Source organism: Equus asinus, chromosome 1, assembly GCF_041296235.1.
Source record: "Equus asinus isolate D_3611 breed Donkey chromosome 1, EquAss-T2T_v2, whole genome shotgun sequence".
Taxonomy (NCBI): domain Eukaryota; kingdom Metazoa; phylum Chordata; class Mammalia; order Perissodactyla; family Equidae; genus Equus; species Equus asinus.
In genome coordinates, this window is record NC_091790.1 from 152963434 (window position 1) to 152981524 (window position 18091).

The window sequence follows — 18091 nt, forward strand, 5'->3', positions numbered from 1 at the left end:
CTCTAGGAAATATTTGAACTTGAGGAGGGGGTCATGGAAACCTCTGATTTATAGCCAGTGGGAAGGTCAGAAGCCCAGGTGACAACCGAGACTTGTATTTGGCATCTGAAGTAGGGGTAAGGAGCAATATTGTGGGACTGAATCCATAATCTGTGGGATCTGATGCTAACACCAGGTAGATAGTGTCAGAATTGAGTTCAATTGTAGAACACCCAGTTGGTGTCCAGAAAACTAGAGAATTTCTTGGTATTGGGGGAAAAATCCCCACATATTTAGTGACCAGAAGGGGCAGAAGTGTAGTAATGAGAGTAGAGGAGAAACACAGAAGTGTTTTCTTTCTACACGGTGGTTAACTTCAGGAACTGTATAGTCAAGACTTTTTAGCAATGACAGAAACCCAACTTTAACTTACATAAAATAAAAATTTATTGGCTCAAGTAATTCAGAATGACAAGGGTATTTCTGTTATCAGACGTGGCTTAATCCAAGTTTATACGCTATCATCAAGTTTTCTTCTCTTGGTTCTATTTCTTTTTGTATGTTGGCATCGTCTTCTCCATGTTGCAAAAGTAATGATTAATGGTGGCCGTAGAGTTATACCTTTCCACATTGTGAGCCCATAGGAAAGAGAAACTTGCCCCACTAATTTTTGCTTGGAGTAGTTGTACTCCAACTCCAAAGCATGACCTAGGGAATTGCCCAACTATCAGTCACACACTTGCCTCTGTTAACAGAAAAAAACAAACACCAACCCCCGAAGAAGAGAAACAGAAGAAAAACTCCTAGTCCGCCAAAAATGTTAGTATAAGAAGGACCAGAAAGCAAATTATAATCATAATAAAATTCACTAAAATGGCTGTAGATTCAGGAGTGTATATAATAGAGCTGTAATATTACAGAGGAATAACTGAGCAAGGGTGGATGCTAAAAGCCAGTTACAGGGTCTGCCCTGCTGAGGAGAAGAAGTCAAAACAAAATCAACTGAACCACACACAAAATTAGTTAGGCTGCTGGATTAACCCTATGGTCTGGACTCAAGAGCCAGCAGAGCCTCCAAGAGCCTGAAGCTTTCCTAGAAATTTAAGTGCTATCCTCCAAACTTTTCAAATGTTCCCATCTTTATCTAGAAGTCTAAAAGATTTGTGAAATGTCTAGAGTTCCGTGCATCCTTTAGGGAGCTCCAATAGATTTGACGGCGTCTGGAAAACCAGTGGAATTCCCTGGATGCTGGCCGACTTAGAAATGTAAACTAGATATCCTCACTGTTTGTTGACTGTGTACTAAAACAGTGGTTCTCAAAGTGTGGACCCCAACCTGCAGTGTCAGCAACATCTGGAATGCTCTTAGAAATGTAGATTCTCGAGCCCTCAACCCGGGACGACTGCAGCAGAACTTCTGGAGACGGGGCCCAGCATATCTGTTTTAAAAAACCCTCCAGGTAATTCTGATACAACTGAAGCTTGAGACCCATTGATCCAGAGCAGACTGGAAATGAAGTTCACCAGCTAGACTCTTGAAACACCCTTTATGATGGTTCACATTATTGATCTGTCAGAAGAAAATGGAGTTGTTATTCAGAATAACTCCCAAAGGAGCCTTGCATAACTCCCAACCAAGTTCATGAAGAATTATCATGGCTTTAGTGTAGATTATACTGTTAGCTGGCCATTTATTCCACAAATGAATGGACTGTATAATTATATGAAAACAAAATGTTTTGGTGGGTTTTTTCTTTTTCATCTATTCTGTATAAATAGGCTGTTGTTATTATCCAAATTAATAGTTGTAATACATTCTGATTTATATAATGTAATGTAAAATTGCCATAATTACATTTCATGAAAAACACAGCTTGTATGGTAACGTTAAAGTGATCAATATAATGTGACATCCTGCATAACACAAATATAGGAATGCACCCAAAATTTTAGATCGTGGAAAGTATTAATCACAGTTTTACATAATAGAATGTACATTAAACAATACAATTGTGGTTATATATTATTAGTAATAAATAACTTCAAAGTCAATTACACCCTTGCTATGATATAAAGTGAGAGAAAAACCATAGAGATGTTTAAGATGCTGGTGAGGAAAGAGAGAAGCTACAGTTGGTGGCCTCTACCAGCTAATGTTATAGAGCAGCTGCTGTGCCAGACATTGTGTTAGGAGCTTTGACAAACACGAACTCACTGGAGCCTAAAAACTTGCCTATGTAGTAGGTTACTTTTATTAACTCATTCCACTTCAGAGAAGAGGAAACAAGGCTTGGAAAAGTTAAGCACAATTTGCCTAAGGTTAGCCAACTGGCAAGTGAAGAGTCACAGCTCAACCCCAGAGCTTCATTACTTCAAAGTAGGTGCTCCTAACCACCAAAATATGAGAGCGGAACAACGCACAAGAAAGCGAAGGAGTAATCTCCATGACCTGGGACTGGGTAACGGTTTCTCAAACATGACACCAAAAGCACAAGCAACCAAAAACAACTAGATAAATTGGACTTTATAAGAATTAAAAACTCCTGTGCTTCAAAGAATATCATCAAGAAAGTGAAAAAACAACCCACTGAATGGGAGAAAATGTTTAAAAAATACTATCTGATAGGAGACTTGTACCTAGAATGTAAAGAACTCCTACAACTTGTTATAGACTGAATGTCTGTGTCCCCTCAAAATTCATAAGTTGAAGCTCCAATGCCCAGTATGGCTGTATTAGGAGATGGGGCATTGGAGGATGTAATTAAGGTTAAATGAGGTGACAAGTGTGGGGCTCTGAACCAATAGGATTAGTGTCCTCATAAGAAGAGACACCAGAAAACTCTCTGTCTCTCTTTCTCTCCTCAGACGAAAGGCCATATGACTACAAAGCAGTCATTTGCAAGAGAGCTCTCACAGAAACCAAACCCTGCCAGAACCTTGATCTTGGACTTTCCAAGCTTCAGAACTGCAAGAAAATAAACTTATGTTGTTTAAGCCACACTGTCTATGGTATTTTTCTATGGCAGCCCGAGCTGACTAATACACAGCTCAGTAATAAAAAGACAAACAATCTAATATAAAAATGAGCAAATGATCTGAATAGATATTTCTCCAAAGAAGATATACAAATGGCCAATAAATACATGAGAAGATGTTCAATATCATTAGTCATTAAGGAAATCAAAACCACAATGAGATACCACTTCATATGTACTGTGATGGCTAAAATCAAAAAGACTAAAACAAGCGTTGGCAAGGATGTAGAGAGATTGGAACCCTCATATGCTACACTGTTGGTGGGAATTTAAGATGAAGCAGTCACTTTGTAAAATAGTCTGGCAGTTCCTCAAACAATTAAACATAGAGTTACCTTATAACCTAGCAATTCCACCCTTAGGTATATACCCAAGAGAAATAAAACCTATATCCACAAAAAAGTTATACCCAAATGTTCATAGCAGCATTATTCACAATAGCCAAAAGGTAGAAACACCCAAAGGTCTATCAACTGACAAATGAATAAACAAAATGTAGTATATCCACATAATAGAATATTATTCAGATACATGTCTTCATAAAAAGGAATCAAGTTCTGATTCATGCTACAAGAGGGATGAACCTTGAAAACATTGTGCTAAGTGAATGAAGTCAGTCCTAAAAGACCACATATTATATGATTTCATTTATATGAAATGTCCAGAACAGGCAAATCTATAGAGATACAAAATAGATTAGTGGTCATCCAGGGCTGGAGGGCTGGGGATACATTTGTGTAGTGATGACTAAAGGGTACAGGATTTCTTTTTGCAATGAGAAAATGTTCTAAAATGGATTCTAGTCATGGTTGCACAACTCTGTGAATATACTTTTAAAAAATTGAATTATATGCTTTAAATGGGTGAATTGCATGGTTATATATCAATAAATCTGTTACTGAAAAAAAGTGAGAGGAGAGAATGATTAGAGTCCTTGGGAGAGGGAAGGCTTAGGATAGCTGTTGGGATAAATGTGGTAGGCATTGGCCAAACATAAAAGCTATTTCTGTCCAGTGGTAAGAAATCAATTAAAACTAGACTGTGTGCATGTGTAGGAGCATCAAGCCTATAACAGCAGACTTCTTCAGCCCAGAGTCTGGAAGGCAGGGACTAAAGGTCGGGGTACAGACCTTGGTCACCATATGTCCTTCCTGGGATTCTTTCTCTCTTCTCTGACTATTCTTTTGTGGTCTCCTTTCTCTTACCATCTTTCCATTGTCTATCCTTCAAATCTCTGTGTTCTCAGGGGCTCCACATGCCAGCTCTACATGCTCTCCCTTGTTGAGTGCACACTCTCTCATGTTTCTTTTTCTTTTTGGTTTTTGCTGAGGAAGATTTGCCCTGAGCTAATATCTGTTGCCAATCTTCCTCTTTTTGCTTGAGGAAGATTCGCCCTGAGCTAACATCTGTGCCAGTCTTCCTCTATTTTGTATGTGGGTCACCACCACAGCATGGCTGCCAACATGTTGTGTGGGTCCACACCTGGGAACTGAACATGGGCCACCGAAGTGGAGTGCACTGAACTTAACCACTAGGCCATAGGGCTGGCCCTCTCTCGTGTTTCAATTGCCATGTATATTCTGCTGAGTCCAAAATATATGTCCTCAGTTCAGACATTCCCTGAGCAATAGCCCATTATTCAGCTGCCCAATAGACATTTCCACCTAATTGTCCCAAACTCAAATGCTCAACATTACTTTTTCTCCCTCCAGCTTGTCATGCTCTACTCCCTATTTTAGAAAATAGAAAGAAAGATTTAGTCAGCTCAGTTTTGCACACAGTAGAATAGTGGTTTCACAGAGCTCAATGAAATGAGAACATTTGTAGATACAAGCAGAATAGGGAAGTGAAAGAGACTCAAAAATTGTTCCTTTGATCATGTCACACCTTTGGTTGACAAATTTCAATTATTCTCTAATGTGCAGAAATGAAAAGCCAAATTTTATATACTGTTACCCATAATTCAGCTTTCTCTGTAAATTTAATTCCAAAGAGCATATGTTGAACATATGAGGAATTGTGATATAGATATAGACCTTGACCTCAACCAGCTTATGGTCTAGCAAGGGAGGCTCACAAGTAAGCAAGAAGTTTCCATACAATGTAATGAATATAAATAAAGATTAAGCACCAGATGCTATGCCAGCACATAGGGCATCTTAGCCAGTAATTTGGGAGGGCAAGGGAGAGTAGAGGGTGGAGTTAGAAATGGCTTTCCTGAGCCCAGAAGAATTCCTGAAACAAATAGGATGAGTAGAAATATAGTGGTAGGAAGAGTAGCCCAGGCATGAGCTTGGCCTGTATGTGGGCCCCTTCAGTAAGGTTGGGTGCAGAGAAATGAGGCTTGGAGAGGGAATCTGGTGAAAGCACACAGAGAAGTTTCACTGAATAAAGCAGGAGTGAAACTGAATGGGAATTGAAGAAGTGGACACAAAAGCGGATAGGACATTTCTCCAATAAGCCTGGCTATGAAGAGAGAGGGAAAGATAAGGCAGAAAGGGGTGTGTGTTGGGGGGAGTGTTTGGGGTTGTTATGTGTGTGTGTTTCTAAGATAAGAGAGATGTGAGTGAGTTTAAATGCTGAAGGGAAGAAGCCAGAGTCAGGAGCAGGTAGAGCAAGATGCTTAATGTGGGAGAGTCTGAGAAGGTGAGTCTGAGAAGGTGAAGGTTTTAGCCTGTTCTGTGGGATTAGAAGAAAGAAGCAAAGATGAGTGTGGGGGATAGGGTGGCAGGAATTTGATGGATTTTATTTTCAAAGTCAGTGAGAGGGTAAATAAGAAGGTAGATGTTTTACAGAGTACAAAGAACATTTGAAATAGCTATAACGACTGTAGAAGGATTGAGTAGGAAGGATTGAATAAAGAGCAAACGAAATGGTATTTTCCATGAATTTGGGGACCAGCTAAACTACAAGTTACTAAGTAAGAAAAATGCAAAGACAGGAGATTGGGAATTGAGAATGGAATGTGCTATTTTATGATTTCAGAAACAGATCAATCTTGGGTGATGATAAGATCTTGACTTAGTAATGAGACTGAATGTCTAACTGGGAAAATGATGTACAAGTAATTGGAATCAAGGAAGTCAATGAACTGATAAGCCAATGAGTTGAATGGAGCATCCACTAAATTACCCAGGTTGATGGCAAGTCTTAGAGAGAAGAAGACTGTGAAAGAAGGGCTAAAGTCTTCAGGGAATGATGGGGAGGGAGCAGAGTTATGAAGGTGATGGTCAGGTGAAAAAGATGCTACAATGGATGGCATGGCCCTTAAAGATGCAGAATTTCTTCGAGAGAATGGAAGAATGATCCAGAACCCATCTTCCTACTTCCATTGTCTATTCTGCACACAGCAGTTGGGTTAATTTGTTTCAAACGTATTTCTGATTATGTTATTCTTCTACTCAGAACTCTCCTGCAGCTTCCCAACTCCCTCTGAGTAACTCCAGTATCTTCACCATGGCCTTCACTCTGTGGCCTGCCTATGTTTGCTCTCTGACTTCATCTCTTACCACTTCACTTCTTGCCCATCCTACTCTTTGGAGCCCTCACATTACCTGATGTAGACCCTTACACAGAGAAGGTGTTCAGATCATATAAATTGATACTCTTTGATTTATTAATCATTAATATTCCATGCCAACACCCCAGATGATAGTTCTGTTTACCTTCAAATGATTATTTAACACAACGAGCGTACTGTATTATTATTTTTTCTTACCATAAACGTTTTGTGTACTCTCCCTTTTCCATTTACAGATGCTTCCAAGAACTGATGCTGTTGGGTTCTCTGTTGAACAATATGATCTTAATTTTTCAGCAGAGGCCAGAGAGCTTGGTGGATAAGAGAACAGCTTCTGGAATCAGATGTCCTGGTTTAAATACAAGCTTTGCCGCTTGCTAGAAGAGTGAGTCTGAGCAACTTATATAACTTTTCCATACCTCAGTTTCTCCATCTGCAAAATGGAGATTATGATAACATGCTTCTCATTGATTTGTCGGGATTAAATGAGTTATACCACATGACATTCTTAGGTCAGCATTTGGTGCATGATAAAGCTCTCAATTGATAGCTGCTATTTCTGGGTGACTAGAAATTTCCAGATTTGAAATGTGAGGTTCTCATTACCTCTTTCCACTCCACTTTTACCACTAAGGAACAGAGAGCAGGCAGTGAAGCGAGAGTGCTTCGGTCTTTACCTCAGGAGACTAGGCTGCAGTGTAAACTCTGCCTCTTAGTGTGTTATTTTAGGCAAGACATTCCACCTCTTTGGGATGCTGTAAAGATCAGGGAGTAAACATCTGTGAAAGTACTTTGTAAACAGCATGTTTGCTTTACTCAAAGCAAGGAACTGTGGTTCAGAACAGGAAACAAATTTAATTGGTTCTGTTTTGAAAATCTTACCCTTAGAAAATTCGCTTCAGGAAAAGAGAAACTCTTTGTTTCCCTTTGATTGGATTATCCTGATTATCTGAAGTGGCCTTCATTTTTTTCTTCCAAGAGCTAGTGCTGTGGAAAGTCTTGCTAGCCCACTATACGCTTCCTTTTCTTGTTTGTAAATCTGGTTGGCCTAGTACACAAACAACTGCATTCACCAAAGTCGTACACATCTTTGTAGTTTCAAATCTGTTGCCGTGCTTTGACAAAGGAGTTCTGTAGGAAATGGTAAGGCGATTAGGACGTGACTGGTTGGGGAACACCCGAACCAGACACCCCTCCCTACCAGATTCCTGAGAGAAATGAGTCAGAGGCAGGTTAAATGCAAAGTCTCTAGCGCTTAGGTTGAATCCGACTTATTTTCTGGGCAGCCTGGCAAATTACTTCACCCGTGAGTGCCTCTGATTCCACATCTGTATAATGGGAACAACTGTAGTACCTACCTTAGAGGGCTACTGGAGGATTAAATGAGTTGATAGACAAAGTGCTTAGATGTAGCATAGAGAGGGCTAAATAAGTCTTTACTATTAGTATATGTGCATAGTCAGTGCCAGCAAAGGCATGTCCTGTGGTACCAGATGAGCTTTCCTGAATACCAATACACCCCCTACCCCCCCGGAAGCTGCACTGGGGCAGATGGAGGACTCATTTTGTCTAGACTAGAGTTTTAGAAGTAATACAGGCCTAATTGGTTTCTCTTCCTCTTTTCCCTTTTCTCTAAGGCCACAGTCAAGGCTAAGAAATGTGGATCCAGAACACATCAATTAGATGGAAACAGATTTAAGAGTGAGCAAGCCCCAGTTGATAAGTAAATAAGTAAGCTGGTTGGGCCTGCCACCTAGGTCTTCCCAGAGTCATTCCCAAAGAATTCACCCCCTGGCTTATTTTGCCCAGCTGACACAGAAGGAGCGGGAGGAGAAGTGGGCAGAGGGAAGGAGAGAAGTGGTTTAGAGAGACTGGGCCTCTCTTCTGGAGTGGGAGCCAACCCCTGGTCCTATCTTTTCTCCTCCACCTCTTAGAAAGAAATGTGGTAGCCAGAGAGAGATGACTGGACCTTCTGCCAAGTTCAACCAGTCACCTCAAGTTTAAACTGTCTTATCTGATGAGTTGCCTGAAAGGAAGAGAATCCAAAGAATGAAAAGTCAATGAGAATCAGGTGGAATAGCAAATACTCCCAATCCTTCTCACCTCTCTAACCTTATAAAAGAAAATGCATTCTTTTTGTTAAATTTTTTTTAAAGATTGGCACCTGAGTTAACATCTGTTGCCAATCTTCTTTTTTTTCTTCTTCTTCATCTTCTCCCCAAAGCCCCCCAGTACATAGTTGTATATTCTGGCTGTAGGTTCTTCTGGTTGTGCTGTGTGGGATGCTGCTCCAGCACAGCCTGATGAGCGGTGCTATGTCTGCACCCAGGATCTGACCAGCGAAACCCTGGGCCGCCCAAGCAGAGTGCGCGAATTTAACCACTCGGCCGCAAGAGCAGCCCCAGAAAAGGAATTCTGAGAGCCCAAAGGAGGGTCCTCAGAACTGCACAGCATGGGAAAGGGGGCAAGTGGGAAGCCAGTTACATTGTGGTCTAAACAGCACTTCTCAAACTTTGCTGTGTGTTTAATGACCTGGTGATACTGTTAAAATACAAGAGTAGGCCTGAGATTCTGCATTTCTGACAAACTCCCAGGTGATGCCATTGCTGCTGGCCAGGGTCCTCACTCAGAGGAGCAAGAGTCTTCTAGATGAATGGTGACCTATAGTTGTGTGATGCACAGGAACTCTTGCTAAGTTACTACTCTCTAGATAATGTGGCCCATCTGGATACACTTGCACTTGGCCAAACTTCTTCTTGGGGATGGAGTGACAAGAATGTCCCAGTCCTTGATTCTGACCTCAAACTTTGGAGGAGTGAGAAGTGGGCAAGGAGACAAAGGTGTTTATCTTTGCCAATTAGTTCTGTGAGTGGTTTTTCTGGTCCATTCACAAGCTAGAGTTGTTTGAAATAAGCCTAATGTGAATATTACAGCTTGGTGACATTTCATGAACTCTAGGCTTATGCCTTAAATTGGGGGTGTGTGAAACAGTGTCATTCATTTTCTTCAGGGTGACAGATGATAACTCCAAATACATTTTAAAAAGTCTTTTCTGGGGCCGGCCCTGTGGCGCAGCAGTTAAGTGCGCACGTTCTGCTTCTCGGTGGCCGGGGTTCGCGGTTTGGATCCCGGGTTCAGGGGCATGGCATCGCTTGGCAAAAGCCATGCTGTGGTAGGCATCCCACGTATAAAGAAGAGGAAGATGAGCATGGAGTTAGCTCAGGGCCAGTCTTCCTCAGCAAAAAGAGGAGGATTGGCAGTGGTTAGCTCAGGGCTAATCTTTCTCAAAAAAAAATTAAAATTAAAAAAGAAGCAAAAAGTCTTTTCTTTGATTGCCCAAATCTTATTAGTCCTTTAATTTAGCTGTCATTAGTTACAGAACTTATATATACCAGTGCTTTACATATTTAATTTTATTTAATTTTTCCCAAACAATATTTCGAGATAGAGATCATCACCTGCATTTTACAGATGAAGGGAATGGGGCTCAGAGAGGTTAAATAATTTGCCCAAGGTTACCCAGCTATGCTAACACAGAAGCGGGCTAAGAGCCCAGGTGAGTCTAATTTCACTTCTTTTCTCTTTCTACTACCCCCATGCTGTCCCAGAGATAACAGAATAATTATTTTTAAATTAAGAAGAATTATTCATTATTTAAAAACAAATTCAAATCTCACATTTGTTTGATATCAACTGACTCCCTTGATGTGAATTTCCACCTAAGCTAATGAAGCTTAAGTTTCGAGGACTCTTCACTTATAAAAGTGCCTCTCAAGACTCTAATTTTATTCATAATGTTATCTTCTTTGTTCTTAAAGGGGGTCCCCAACTTTAGAAACTTTGGGCTCCACAAAATCTGGACCTGTCTCTGTTGCCATCAGATATGTAAATCCTCTTTCACAACATTCCTAATAAGAAGTAGTTTACCCTGTGCCTGAATATCTCCAATTAAGAGTAGCTCACTACCCCACAGGGAGTTTGTTTCATTTCAGATACTTCTAATTCTTCAGCAGTTCTTTTTATACTGTGCCAAAATCTACCTCCTGACAATATCCACTTATTGATCTTAGTTCAGCCCTCTGAAACTGCATAAAGTAACCTGATCCCTCTTCATTTAATAGACCCGAGAGTAATTGAAGGCTCTTCCTGTACCCTTTCCCAAATCATCGTCAATGCTGACAACCATACCTCATCTCTTGCCATCCTGGCCCACCTTCTACTCCAGTTGTTGATGTCTTTCTTAAAGAGCATTCCAGATTTGGCCTGATTGCCAGAGAACAGAGCAATCCCTGGCTATACTTATTTGTTGAAGACTTTGCATTTATCACTGTGGAAGTTTATCATTGCCGTGATACTTGACCCAGGGTTGCAGCTTGCTCAATCACGTTGTACCCATATTTTGTTTCCTACTCCAGACTTCATAGTCCTGAGGGATGCTTCCTATTTTTCTTGTGGTGATATCATTCACATCACATGATCTGTCAGGAGATGGATTTGGCAGGACTTAGAAAGAAGGCTTCCTGGCACATTCCAGACGCGTGCTACAGGAAGACAGAACACCTACAACTGTCCTTGCCTATAATACGACCATGTCTCTGCCCCATGGCAGGCATTACCCTCTCTATGATCACACTTTTAATCTAGGTTTTCTCAAGCCACTTATCACATTTGGAGAAAATCTTTTTAGGAAGAGTTCGTGGAACAGGATAATTAGGATTTTTTTCCCCTTTTCGTCACATTTGCCATTTATATTCTTTTCTACATGGATTCCTTTCAACTCTTGTGCCTTCTGGTTTGTTTTTTCAGTTTTCCCTCTGTCCTGTCTAGAAGCTCATCATCCTCTCTGGTGAGGTCGAGGTCGAGAAGTGCCCCAAGCCCCTGTATCCCCGACACTGAGTGAACACATCACACTCAGGTGCTACGCCCTTTGGAGGGAAGCTGAACAGTGGGCTGCCTTCAGGTTTCGGCCTTGCTTCCCTCCTTGTCCTTTCTCTCTCCCAGCTTTCTTCCGTGTTGCCTTCCATATACCAAAGACTCCCTCATGTCTCCCTTATGCCTTCTGCTTTTGTTGAACAAATTCCTCACTCAGTTTTTTAGGTAGAGAAGTTAGTAAACTTCAGAGTTCAGATCTTTTGGAGATAAATTGAGACCATTTTTCCCCATTAAATTTTATTTAAATTGCTTTCTTTGAGCTTTATAGCAAATTGCTTTAAAAAATTAAACACAGGGGCTGGCCCGGTGGTGTAACAGTTGAGTTTGTGTGCTCCACTTCGGTAGACTGGGTTCATTGGTTTGGATCCCAGGTGTGGACCTACACAACATTTATCAAGCCATGCTGTGGCAGGCATCCCACACATAAAGTAGAGGAAGATGGATATGGATGTTAGCTCAGGGCTAATCTTCCTCAAAAAAAAAAAAAAAAATTAAATACATATAGATGCTGAGACCAGAAAAGTCCACTGATAACCCCAGAAGCAATTATTTGTTCATGGACAGCACCTTTCACTCGTTAGATTGCTCACTATATTTTAGAACTAGGAAAAGAGCAAAATGAAGACTTAATTTTTGTGAAAGATAATAAAACACTGTGAACCAGAAAGGAAAGAAATCCAAGTTAATTATTAAGTGCCTACCATGGAGATTACCCCATGTAATCTTCCTAATAACCTATATGGTAGGAATTATGATGATGGGTTTACATATAGATGAGGAAACTCAGAGCAGTGAAGTAACCTGCCTGGGAGCTAAGACAGGAGCACTTGCTTGCCAGGTTCCAAAGCAGCCACTGCTCATCCTACTTGACCTCGCTCATTGTAGAATGGCTATTAGCCAAGCTACATGAGCTCCGTTATCGATGTTCTTAATAAATCTGCATTTTCATAGCCCCACAAGAAGCTGGGTAGGCAGGAAGAGTAGTGGCTTGACACACCAGAAAACAATGCTGAACATATCTTTAAACTTTGAATTCACTCTTAGATGAACTGCCTGTTTGTTCCCCTGAGCCATGTTTGGCTAATATGCTTAGACTAAGGATTTGGTGTTATCACAAAACAGAGTAGCCTCAGTAGATAATAGTTCCTGATGTTAGACAGAAGGACTGAAATTAAAATCTAAAATCTAAAATCTTTGGCATCGACAGAACTTCTTAGATATCTAGTTTTGAGTTGATTCATTTAATTATCTTAACAGTGTTAACGTGAATTTTTAAATTTCTAAGGGAGACTTTTGGATAGTTTGGAGCAATAAATTTAGGGATTCTTGGGGTTTAAATTTATATTCAATTTCTTAAAGTCACATTTTTTTCCTCAAGACTTCAAGTCCAATTTTCAAATATTCTTGGTCAGTTTTTAAGTCTAGAGGTATTTGAATAAAATAAGAAAGTTACTTTTTCCTGATCTTTGATTAATGGTCTATTACTCTCAAAATAAACACATAAAATTTTTCTAAATAACTTCATATAAGAAATTAAAATAAATTTTTTATTAATTAATTTATTTTTAAGATTGGCACCTGAGCTAACATCTGTTGCCAATCTTCTTCTTTTTTTCTTCTTCTTCCCAAAGCCCCCCAGTACATAGCTATATATTCTAGCTGTAGATCCCTCTGGTTGTGTTATGTGGGATGCCACCTCAGCATGGCTTGATGAGCAGTACTGGGTCTGGCCCAGGATCTGAACTGGCAAAACCCGGGGCCACCAAAGTGGAGCGTGCAAACTTAACCACTCAGACCCTGGGGCCAGCCCCAAGAAATTAATTTAAATTCATTAAATATTTCAAACCACATTCTTAAATTTAAAATAATTAATTCTTCCAAGCATTTTAAATACCTGAAATGGCAAATTCACAGCCCTAGCATACAAAATAGCTAACAGCCTTTGGAGTTAGGAAGAACTTTGCTTTCTCTGAGAAACTGCATTTTTCTCTTTCTGATAATGAGAACTATATAACCAACCATGTTTCTTTATTTGCTCTGGCCGCTAGGAAGCTCCCAGTCAAAATTAAAGCTCAGATAAAATATATCTGTTGACACGTATTTGTGTCATATTTATTTTCTCTTTTTCAGTGACCCTCTTTTTTTTAAACATTTACTTTAAAAAATGACTGAAAAATTAGTCTTATTATGTTATATTGATGGACCCATACAAGTTATATTCAATAACTATTTCAAAAATAAATTTTTTTCCTAAAATGTATAACATACATCTATGTATATATCAAAGTAAACTTTTTTTTAATTGAGGTAACATTTGTTTGTAACATTATACAAATTTCACGTGTACATCATTTTTTTATTTCTGTGTAGACTACATCTTGTTCACCACCTAAAGACTAATTACCATCTGTCACCTTACACATATGCCCTATCACTTCTTTCATCTTCCTCCCTTTCCCCTTCTCCTCTGGTAACTATCAATATAGTCTTTGTGTCTATGTGTTTGTTCATTGTTGTTGTTGTTGTTTTTATCTTCTACTTATGTGTGAAATCATATGGTATTTGACTTTCTCTGTCTGACTTATTTGGCTGAGCATAATACCCTCAAGGTCCATCCATGTTGTCACAAATGGCCAGATTTCATCTTTTTTTCTTATAGGTGAGTAGTATTCCATTGTGTATATGTACCACATCTTCTTTATCCATTTATCCATTGATGGGCACTTAGGTTGTTTCCAAGGCTTGGCTATTGTGAATAATGCTGCAGTGAACATAGGGGTGCAAATATCCTTATGCATTCGTGTTTTCATGTTCTTTGGATAAATACTCAGAAGTGGAATAGCTGGATCATATGGTAGTTCTGGTCTAAATCTTTTGAGAAATCTCCGTAGTGGTGACACCAGTTTACATTCCCACCAGTAGTGTACGAGAATTCCCTTTTCTCCACATCCTCTCCAACACTTATTTTTTGTCTTGTTAATTGTAGCCATTCTGATGGGCATGAGGTGATATCTCATTGTAGTTTTATTTGCATTTCCCTAATAATTAGTGATATTGAACATCTTTTCATGTGCCTGTTGGCCATCTGTATATCTTCTTTAGAAAAATGTCTGCTCAAATCCTTTGCCCATTTTTTAATTGATTGTTTGTTTCTTTGTTGTTGAGTAGTATGAGTTTGATACCAAACCTCTTAATCCCAAATTCATGTACCCATGTGCAATAAGCCAATCACTGAGACACTGGGTACTTGGAAATGGAGAATGGTTTATTCCAATTGGCCAAAATGAGAAGGTGGGAGGATAGGTTCTTTCAAATTCACCTTAACAAAGAAGAAAGCAGGGGGGTTTATAGAGCTAAGGGGCTTGGGAGTAGGAGTTTTGGAGAAACAAAGGGGAAATCTGTATTTCTTCTACTCCAGATAAGCCATTGGGCAATCTGATTTCTGGACGTCAATGGCAGCTGGGGGCTGGTTACCTGGTGATTGTAACTTCTTCGATGGCATTCTTTTTCTTCTGCAAAACAAGCTCGTAAATCCTTGTGATCTTTGAGTCACCTCTCAGATTGAACAAGAAAACAGCAAATTAACAAGACTATCTTCTCTTCATCTATGTCTGTGTTGGGAACAAGGTCAAAAGGTAATCATATTTTTATTGAATATTTACAGTAACCCTCAGGTATCCAGCTTCAGGTTCTTCATATATTTTATATATTAACACCTTGTCAGATATATGGCTTGCAAACATCTTCTCCCAGTTATTAGGTTTTATTTTAGTTTTGGTGATGGTTTCCTCTGCTGCGCAGGAACTTTTAGCTTTCATATAGTCCCATTTGTTTATCTTTTTCTTTTGTTTCCTTTGCCTGGTGAGACATGGTATTCAAAAAGATATTGCTAAGACTGATGTCGAAGAGCATACTGCCTATGTTGTCCACTAGAAGTTTTGCAGTTTCAGGTCTTACATTCAAGTCTTTAATCCATTTTGAGTTAATTTTTGTGTATGGTGTAAGATAGTGGTCTACTTTTATTCTTTTGCATGTCGCTGTCCAGTTTTCCCAATACCATTTACTGAAGAGACTTTCCTTTCTCCATTGTATCTTCTTGGCTCTCTCATCAAAAATTAACTGTCCATAAATGTGTGAGTTTATTTCTGAGCTCTTGATTCTATTCCATTGATCTGTGTGTCTGTTTTTGTGCCAGTACCATGCTGTTTTGATTACCATAGCTTTGCAGTATATTTTGAAATCAGGCCTAATTTTTTATTTCAACTTATATTTCACTATTTTATTACATATGACTCAGGTCCTTGTCAAAAGAAAAATGTTATCAATGAAAATAAATAAGGAAATAGACCTGAATGTTATTATTACTAGCTGCCCTTGGGATAGTTGAGAGAATCCATAAGCATCATTAAAAATCAATACCTGCAGCTGCTGGGAAGAATAACTGCTTATAATATTTGAGGTGCTCCCTCAGTATACATACTTCTACCTTCACTCCTGGTGAATTTCATAGTCTATTTTTTAATTCGGATCATTCCAAATATCTTACAAATTTGATAAAAAAAATAATTCTAGCCATTTTGCTGTGAGAGGGTGACTTTATTTGTGTAGATTAGGTACTAAAACTTTAAAATTCATGACTCGATAAATATGTATTGAATGCTTACAATGGTCCAGGCACTCTTCTAGACATTTAGGATTATGTGTGTAAGGGACAGGGCAGGGGTGGGCTGTGGTGGGGTAGGGGGAGGGTGGGGAGAAAATAATCCATTCCTACTCTAGTGGAGAAAATAATTCTACCTAAATAGAACAAAAGGTACCTTATTCCTGTGTATTAACATATTTTACTGAACTATGAAAAGCATTCGTTTAGGTTGGTATTAGCCTTTCTGAAATAGGTCTATTATATTGAATATATGACAAAAGACAAAAACAATAGATTAGGAAAAATATGGTAGCAATTCAAATGACAAGCAAAGGCTTATATTATCGCACACATTCAGCTTCTAGAAATTGATAAGAGAAAGACAAACAATACTATGGAAATTAAAGAGGCGAGGGTAGGAATGGGCAATTAGCTGCAGTGGAAAATGCACCCGGCTCCTAAGCAAATGCAAAGAGGCTCAACCTCTCCAGCAGTCAGGTAAATACACTCTTCACCCATCAGATTTGCAATAATTTACAAGGCTGGAAGTAATCAGTGCTGGTGAAATTATAGGGAAATGAGCACTCTCATATTTACCAGGTGAATATGTGAAATAAAATAACTTTTTTGTACAATAATCTTACTGTATGTTTTAAAATTTTAATTATGCATACACTTTGTGACAGTAATCCCACTGCTGGAAGTCTTTCCACTAAAATAAAAATACGAACATAAAAGAATATCTTCACAGGTACCAGTATAAGTAAGTTTATTGCAAATTATTTATGGTAGGGTAAAAACAGTAAACAACTTGAGAAGCTTTCAATAGGAGGGTTTTCTTTTTTCTTTTGAGGGAGATTCACCCTGAGTTGACATCTGTGCTCACCTTCCTCTATTTTTTAATGTAGGATGCCTGCCACAGCATGGCTTGATAAGCAGTGCATAGGTCAGCACCTGGGATCCAAACCTGCAAACCTGGGGCCGCTGAAGCAGAGCATGTGAACTTAACTTCTACACCACCGGGTGGGCCCCTTAATAGGAGTATTTTTATTGAATAAAATATATTCATACCATATAGTAGAATATTCTATGAAAATAGTGATTTTGTTTTACATTTTTTTAAAAAGATTTTATTTTTTTCCTTTTTCTCCCCAAAGCCCCCCAGTACATAGTTGTATATTCTTCTTTGTGGGTCCTTCTAGTTGTGGCATGTAGGATGCTGCCTCAGCGTGTTTTGATGAGCAGTGCTGTGTCCACGCCCAGGATTCGAACCAATGAAACTCTGGGCCGCCTGCAGCGGAGCACGCAAACTTAACCACTCGACCACGGGGCCAGCCCCTTTGTTTTACATTTTTTGATTTGGAGATATGGCCATTTTATAAGCAGGTAAAAAAAGCAAGTTTGCATACATACATCTTTATGTTTGCATGCATGTGCGCACAAAATTTTACATTAAACAATCACACATATGCACACAAGCATTACATATAATATATAATGTATATATATAATTTGTATCAGCCAGATAAAAGTGAGAAAGGATTTGCCAATCAGTTATTATTGATGGACTTAGCGTTTGGAATAGAGGTGGATGAAAAGAGAGAGGGTTTTTACTTATATACCTTTGTTTTTGGCCTGTTGGACTAATATATCATAATAATATTAATAATGATGATAAAAATAATAGGTAACATTTAATGACAGTTTGCCACTTGCCAGAGCTATCCTAAGAAATTTTAATCTCATTTGATTCCTGACACAAGCCCCTGAGATGGTAACATTATCATCTTGACCATTTCATAGATGAAAGAATGAGGCTCAGAGGAGTTAAAGTCGCTGGTCCAAGGCTGCACTTGTAGTAACAGGCAGCCCAGAACCTACGTCCCAGTAGTTCGATTCCAGTGCTTATACTCTTTGGACAAAAATCCAATCAAAGATTCCTTTATTAATTAAAAAATATAATAAACTGAGCATATGGAATTGG

The 18091-nt window shown here is 39.1% G+C and overlaps 1 long non-coding RNA gene across 1 annotated transcript; it reads right to left on the reverse strand.

The window, feature by feature from the left end:
• Window positions 1-480: 480 nt before the first annotated feature.
• Window positions 481-10858, reverse strand: LOC123287979 (uncharacterized). The gene is made up of 3 exons (XR_006531443.2): window positions 10722-10858; window positions 6732-6966; window positions 481-1548 (listed from the first exon to the last, which is right to left on the reverse strand). It is a non-coding gene; the product is annotated as an uncharacterized lncRNA (long non-coding RNA).
• Between the last annotated feature and the right edge of the window lie 7233 nt (window positions 10859-18091).